Here is a 6,914-nt window from a genome sequence, read left to right on the forward strand (position 1 = left end):
AGAGAAAAAGTCACTCATGGAGCAAAACAAATGTTTTATATGCAAAGGAGAGGGACACCGCTCTTATGATTGCCCATCCAAGAAAAGAGACAGGTCAAATGATGATAAGAATGGTGATAAACAGGCTGATCGGAAGGGCAAAAGGCCTAAACCTTCCGCAGGACTTCTTCCATATGTGATTGGGAGTTTGCCACATGCACATGATGAAGAGGAAACGAAAAAGACTCAGATGTGCAGAGCATGGGGAAAAATCAGAAATCAGAATTGTTTGTTTTTCTTTGCCCCGCTTGCACTGCTTCTCTTGTGGAGTCCTGGGGCTCCGTAGCTGCTGCATATGCCTGTGGACTGCTCTGGCTGCTCCATTGTGTGCTGTGCGGTTGCCATGTAGACAGCCATGGCTATGAGCCTTAGAGGTGTGGGTGGAGGCAGATGTGGGGTTGTGGGGATGGGGTTGGCCTCCCGAGCCCTACCCTGGCTGACCAGGGCAGGGCTTGGGAGGCATATAAATAGCAGCATCGTGCTTGGTATTCTGCCCCGCTTGCACTGCTTCTCTTGTCGAGTCCTGGGGCTCCGTAGCTTCTGCATATGCCTGAGGACTGCTCTGGCTGTTCCATGTGGTTGTGTGCTGTGTGGCTGCCATCTAGACAGCCATGGCTATGGGCATTAGAGATGTGGGTGGAGGTAGATGTGGGGTTGTGGGGATGGGGTTGGGTGGAAGATGAAGCTCATGTGGTTGGGTTGTGGGGATGGGGTTGGGTGGAAGATGAAGCTCATGTGCCACCACTTGACTGCCTAAGGTGTGAACACATCAGGGTTGCTCATAGTTGCAGAACATTAGAGCCAAGTTTTATTAGCTAGTGGAGTAGCAAGTTAAAGAGGCTTGTACCTGATTGAAAAGAAGAGGGGAGGAGACATTAAATGCAGGAAGCCATTTATTGATGTGCTAGATCCAGATGAGACCCAATCTTGCTGTATTTGTAAGGTATCTTTTGAAACAAAATTATAGAGGATACTTATTTAGTTTTGCATAACAGCAATATATTTGTAGCTCTTTTTGCAGCCCAGAGAGCATGGTGTACTTTTTATCTCTTACCCTGTGTTTTATTTTTATTCTCACTTGTTCTTGTGGATGATTGAGACTATCTCATGTGTAAGCTTTACTCGTGCAGAAAACTATTGAGCCGCTATAAGCCATCGCAGGCCTTTGAGGTTGAAAAAGCAGTTGCCCATAGAAAGGTTGTCAATAGGATACTTGATGCCATTAAAGGTGAGGATGATGTCAGGCAGAAGTTGGAAGGTTTGAATGTGCGACTTACTGCTCCTGCTGTGATTGATGTAGTAAAGGAATTACCAGTAGACTAAGCTTGGGACTTTTTTTGCTGGTCGAGAAGACATAATGAGTTCAAGCATGATAAACAGACCTGTCTTGCAATGATCCAACGATTTAAATCAGCCAAGGTTTCAGATCATTTAAAGCAGTTATTCGAGGACATGAAAGTTGATGGCTGTGAAATAAATCTGGCCACTTACACGGGTATGATATGTGCCCATGCAAGAGCTGGAAAACTGGAAGAAGCCCTTGAAGTTTGGAATTTGTTAAAGCATGTTGATATACGATTGAATATTGATGCTTACAATTGTGCTATTGGTGCGCTTTTGAAGGCAAGTAAACACCAGGAAGCCTTACAATGTTACAAAGAAATGCTGCAAGCCCATTGTTCTCCCAATGCTGAAACTTATCATTATTTGATTGAAGGTCTTGTAGCTTCACAAAAGTTGGAATCAGCCTTTTTTATTATCAGGCTTGGAGTACGGCCTTTCTAGCCAACTTATGAGCTACTTGTGAGAGCTCATCTCAAGGCTCATGCCCTGGACCCTGCAAAGAACCCCGATGTCCTTGATTCTGATGTGAGTCTGCTTGTACAGATGAGGGATACAGATCGTGCACCAAGCAGAAGTACGATGCTCAAAGTGCGTAGGGCCTGTAGAAGAGCTAATAAAAGCACAGAAATCTTGGCAAAAGCATGGGAATCTTACTTTGCTTATGCCAATGATCCAAGCGGAGGGGACAGTTCTGGCTCTGCAAGATCTGATGAAGGAACAACCACTGGCTCAGAGCTTGAGGATACAGATGAGGATTTGGATATTGAAAAAGGTACTCTTGCTAGCTTGGGGATCATCAACTGCTCAAACTTTGAAAAAGATGGAATTTCGATGGAGTCCAGAGATAGCTCTATATCTCATGAAAGATCTCGAAGATGTGGATGTTGCATTTGGCTTCTTTGAGTGGATGAGGAGTCAAGAGGGGTACAAGCATGATGACACGACATACATAAAAATGGTTGTTATCCTTTTGCGTGCCAGAAGGTTTCCAATTATTGATTGTCTGCTAAATGAGATGCATGAACAGGGTCTGGAGGTGCCACCATGGTTGTTTAATCAGATAATTGAATGTTACAGCTCATGTCATGATGCTCTTGGGGCTCTTAAAGTATTTGAAAAAATGGGAGAAATGGGTACAACGCCTGATGGATCAGTGTATACTGGGGTTATAGATGTTCTGATGAGAGATGGGATGTATCAGCGGGCCATGGAAGTTTATGGTCAAATGTTGCAGGCAGGCCATGAACCAAACAATTTCACCTACTCTATGCTGATAAATGGCCTCGGCATTGCTGGTAAAGCTGAAGCTGGTCATAAGCTTCTGCACATTATGCGCAAACATGGATATCAGCCGAACGTTATCACATACACTGCCCTCATAGGTGGCTATGACAGGTTGGGGAAGCTATCAAATGTTGTAGAAGTATTTAAGGAGATGCAAGCAGCTGGAATAGAACCCACACCAATCACTTACAGAGTTTTATCCCAAGCTTTTTTCAGGGCGGGCAGGTGGGATGGAGGAAGAAGGATGGAAGAGAAGTTACAGGGTCTTCTTTCATCAGACGTGGCCTCAGCAGTGATGGAAGAGAACAGGATTTCAATCATCAGAGAAATTCAAAAAACTTTGGAAGATCTTGCAATTTTAGACTCGTAAAAGGCATCGGCATCATTTTGTACAGGTTTGGCCTATTTTGGGGGATTCATTACGTGATCTCTTGACTGTGCATTACCTGAGTATTGCAGTCTTCTTTGTTCTACATGTGCACGCACATTCTAGTAGGATCTGAGTGTTAGGATCTTTGCAAAAAAGGTCCACTGTGTTAGTTTGGCTTTTAGCAAGAGCCCCCCTTTTTTCCACTTCTATTGCTGCAAAAGTAAGATCTATTCTTGCTCAGTGTGGAAGATCTGAAACGAACTGGAGGTAATATTTGCTGCTATTGAATGCTGATCTGCTGGCCCAAAGATAAGGAGAACGGCAGTCTGCCCATTGCGGTATGAAATTATGTGTTATTGCTTTTTACTCCAAGGACAACTTACTTCAATCCTTTAAATTTCACAGCATCTACAATCCTACCACAGGGTAGTGGATAATGGTTGGACTCGCTCCTTTGTTCTTTGACCATCCCTTCTACCTTTGTAAGGAAGTAAATGATTGAGACTTGAAGAGGAAGTCACTACAGGAAAGGATGGGATGATCTATCATATTGTTTAAAAAAATAAAAATAAAATAAATCCTCACTTTCACTCAATCCTCACTTTCACTATGGGAAAGCATAGGATTATCACATAGTTGTAGCAAGGAGATCACAACTAACCTACAAATTGAAGGAGAAGCAGCAATCTCTCTCTCTCTCTCTCAAAATCAATCAATCGATAGGAGAAAGGGATAAAAACAAGGCATGGCTGTGTCAAGTCTATGGGATAGGGGTACATAGGTTAGATTGCACATGGTTGTGTGGAACTGCCGTGGTACTCTATGGTTTGATCGAGGGCGATCCTCAAAGACTTAAAACTAGTAGAGATGTTATCTTTTATATTGAGACACATGAGAGCTTTGAGAGAGGTTCCATGTGAACAGCAATTGGACATGGGTTAGTCGATCCTAAGAGATGGGGCAGTCCTGTGTCAAGGGCGCACTACGCGCTGCACATCGAAAGGTAATCAGGTCAATATTCCTGAACTGGGACGTGGCGGTGGACGGTAACGTGACCGAATCCGGAGATGCCCGCTGGGCCCCCGGGAAGAGTTCTCTTTTCTTTTTAACAGCCCGCCCACCTTGAAATCAGATTACCCGGAGATAGGGTCCAACGGCTGGTAAAGCACCGCACGTCTCGCGGTGTTCAGTGCGCCCCCGACGGCCTGTAAAAATCTGGAGGAGCGATTGCCGATCATGCTCGGTCGTACTCATAACCACATCAAGTCTCCAAGGTGAACAGCCTCTGGTCGATAGAACAATGTAGGTAAGGGAAGTCGGCAAAACGGATCCATAACTTCGGAAAAAGGATTGGCTCTGAGGGCTGGGTCTAGGGGTATGCAAACTGACCCTGGAGGTTGTCGGGGGTCTGCCCGAGTTGCACTAGCGGTGGCGAGGGCGGACCTTTGCGTGTCGACTGGGCACAGAATGTCGTTCCTTGCGGGGCGGCCCTCCCTAGGCGGTGAGCAACCGTCTCAGAACTGGTACGGATAAGGGGAATTCGATTGTTTAATTAAAACAAAGCATTGCGATGGTCCCTGTGGATGTTGACGCAATGTGATTTCTACCCAGTGCTCTGAATGTCAAAGTGAAGAAATTCAACCAAGCGCGGGTAAATGGCGGGAGTAGCTATGACTCTCTTAAGGTAGCCAAATTCCTCTTCATCTAATTAGTAACACGCATGAATGGATTAACGAGATTCCCACTGTCCCTATCTACTATCTAGCGAAACCACAACCAAGGGAATGGGCTTGGAAGAATCAACGGGGAAAGAAGACCCTGTTGAGCTTGACTCTAATCGGACTTTGTGAAATGACTTGAGAGATGTAGAATAAGTGGGAGCTTCTGGTGCAAGTGAAATACCACTACTTTTGTTGTTATTTTACTTACTCCGTTAGGTGGAGGCGGGGCTCGGCCCCTGCTTCTGGTCTTAAGGCACGTCCGCGCGTCGATCCAAGCGGAAGACATTGTCAGGTGGGGAGTTTGACTGGGGCGGCACATCTGTTAAAAGATAACGCATGTGTCCTAAGATGAGCTCAACGAGAACATAAATCTCGTGTGGAACAAAAGGGTAAAAGCTCATTTGATTTTGATTTTCAGTACGAATACAAACTGTGAAAGCATGGCCTATCGATCCTTTAGTGTTTTGGAATTTGAAGCTAGAGGTGTCAGAAAAGTTACCACAGGGATAACTGGCTTGTGGCAGCCAAGTGTTCATAGGACGTTGCTTTTTGATCCTTCGATGTCATCTCTTCCTATCATTGCGAAGCAGAACTCGCCAAGTGTTGGATTGTTCACCCACCAATAGGGAACATGAGCTGGGTTCAAACCGTCGTGAGACAGGTTAGTTTTACCCTACTGATGAGCGGTGCTGCAATAGTAATCCAACTTAGTACGAGATGAACTGTTGATTCACATAATTGGTCTTTGCGCTTGGTTGAAAAGCCAGTGGCGCAAAGCTACCATGTGTAGGATTATGAATGAACGCCTCTAAGTCAGAATCAGTGTTAGATGCGACGCTCTCCCCCTCCTCGATTGTTACCCGATTGATAGTAGGGACGCCTGTGTGTCCCTGAGAGCATGTGTCGAGAGCCTCCCTCGAGGTGGCCAAAGGAGTCGCCTCGTGGACTTTGAATGGCAATTCCAGATGATCGGGGAGATTGAATCCTTTGCAGACGACTTAAATATGTGGCCAGGTATTGTAAGTGGCAGAATAGCCTTGCTGCTACGATCCATTGAGATTCAGCCTGCCACTACACCGATTTGTTCCCTCCTCTCCACGACCCCCTCGTGGCCCGTCTCCTCGCGTCTCTCTCTCAAGTGGGGTTTTTGTATTCCTTGCCCCCCTTGTGCACATGCGCACCTCCCAACCCTCTACGTGCACACCCTCTCCCCCCTATTGCACGCCCTCCCACCCCCTTGCATGTGTGCGTACACCCGTGCGCCCCCTTCTCGCGCATGTGCGCACACACCACACTTACCCCTGCATGTCCCTTGCCCTTGTGAGCATGGGCACAACCCCCCTTGTGCGCGTGTGCAACCCTCCCTCATCCGACCTTGTGTGCGTGTGCCCCCCATCTCCCCTTGTGCGCGCGTGTACCCCCACCTTCCCTCATCCCCCCTTGTGCGCGTGCGCAACCCCCCCTCCTCATCCCACCTTGTGCGCATGCGCACCCCCCCTCATCCCCCCCTTGTGCGCGTGTGCAACCCCCACCCCCCCTATCCCACGTGTGTGTGCACACCCCCTCCCTCATCCCCCCTTGTGCGCGTGTGCAAACCCCACCCCCCGTCATCCCACCTTGTGTGCGTACACCCCCCCCCATTCCCCCCTTGTGCGCGTACACACCCCCCCATTCCCCCCTTGTGTGCGTGCACCCCCCCTCCCTCATCCCCCCTTGTGCACTTGTGCACCCCCCCCCCCCCCGCAACATGCCCCCTTGTGCACGTGCGCAACCCCCCCCCCCCTCATCCCCCCTTGTGCGCTTACGCACTCCCCCCCCCCCCCCACCACCCCCCTTGTGCGCATGCCCCCCCCCCCCCTATAGTAACATAATGGAGATCATGGTAGAGGCAAAGAGTACACGAGATAGAAGCAAAGGCAAGAGCGTTGTATTCATGAATAGAGGGCCATTATATAGGCACCATGTTACATCATATGTGATGTCACAACAAAAGCCACCAAGATCCTATAATCAAGCTATCACTTCGATGAATCTCTCAATCACACATCACACACCTAGATTCACTCAATCACACCTACTGACACCTAACCAGGCACACCATGTGTTCACACACTCACAAAACCGTAGACCTTAGGACCCTAGGTATGATGCCATTA

At 47.7% G+C, this 6,914-nt stretch overlaps 2 pseudogenes across 1 annotated transcript; both read left to right on the plus strand.

Annotated features, from left to right (window-relative positions):
• Positions 1 to 775: 775 nt before the first annotated feature.
• Positions 776 to 3,514, plus strand: LOC147903134 (uncharacterized; annotated as a pseudogene). Its single transcript, XR_015540880.1, has 2 exons — positions 776 to 982; positions 1,170 to 3,514. The product of XR_015540880.1 is annotated as an uncharacterized LOC147903134 (transcript).
• An 814-nt stretch (positions 3,515 to 4,328) lies between these two features.
• Positions 4,329 to 5,841, plus strand: LOC147903135 (25S ribosomal RNA; annotated as a pseudogene).
• Positions 5,842 to 6,914: the final 1,073 nt, after the last annotated feature.

Source organism: Dipteris shenzhenensis, chromosome 4 (genome assembly GCF_047967505.1).
Source record: "Dipteris shenzhenensis isolate YYH24624 ecotype China chromosome 4, Dip_SZ_1.0, whole genome shotgun sequence".
In the NCBI taxonomy this organism is placed as follows: domain Eukaryota; kingdom Viridiplantae; phylum Streptophyta; class Polypodiopsida; order Gleicheniales; family Dipteridaceae; genus Dipteris; species Dipteris shenzhenensis.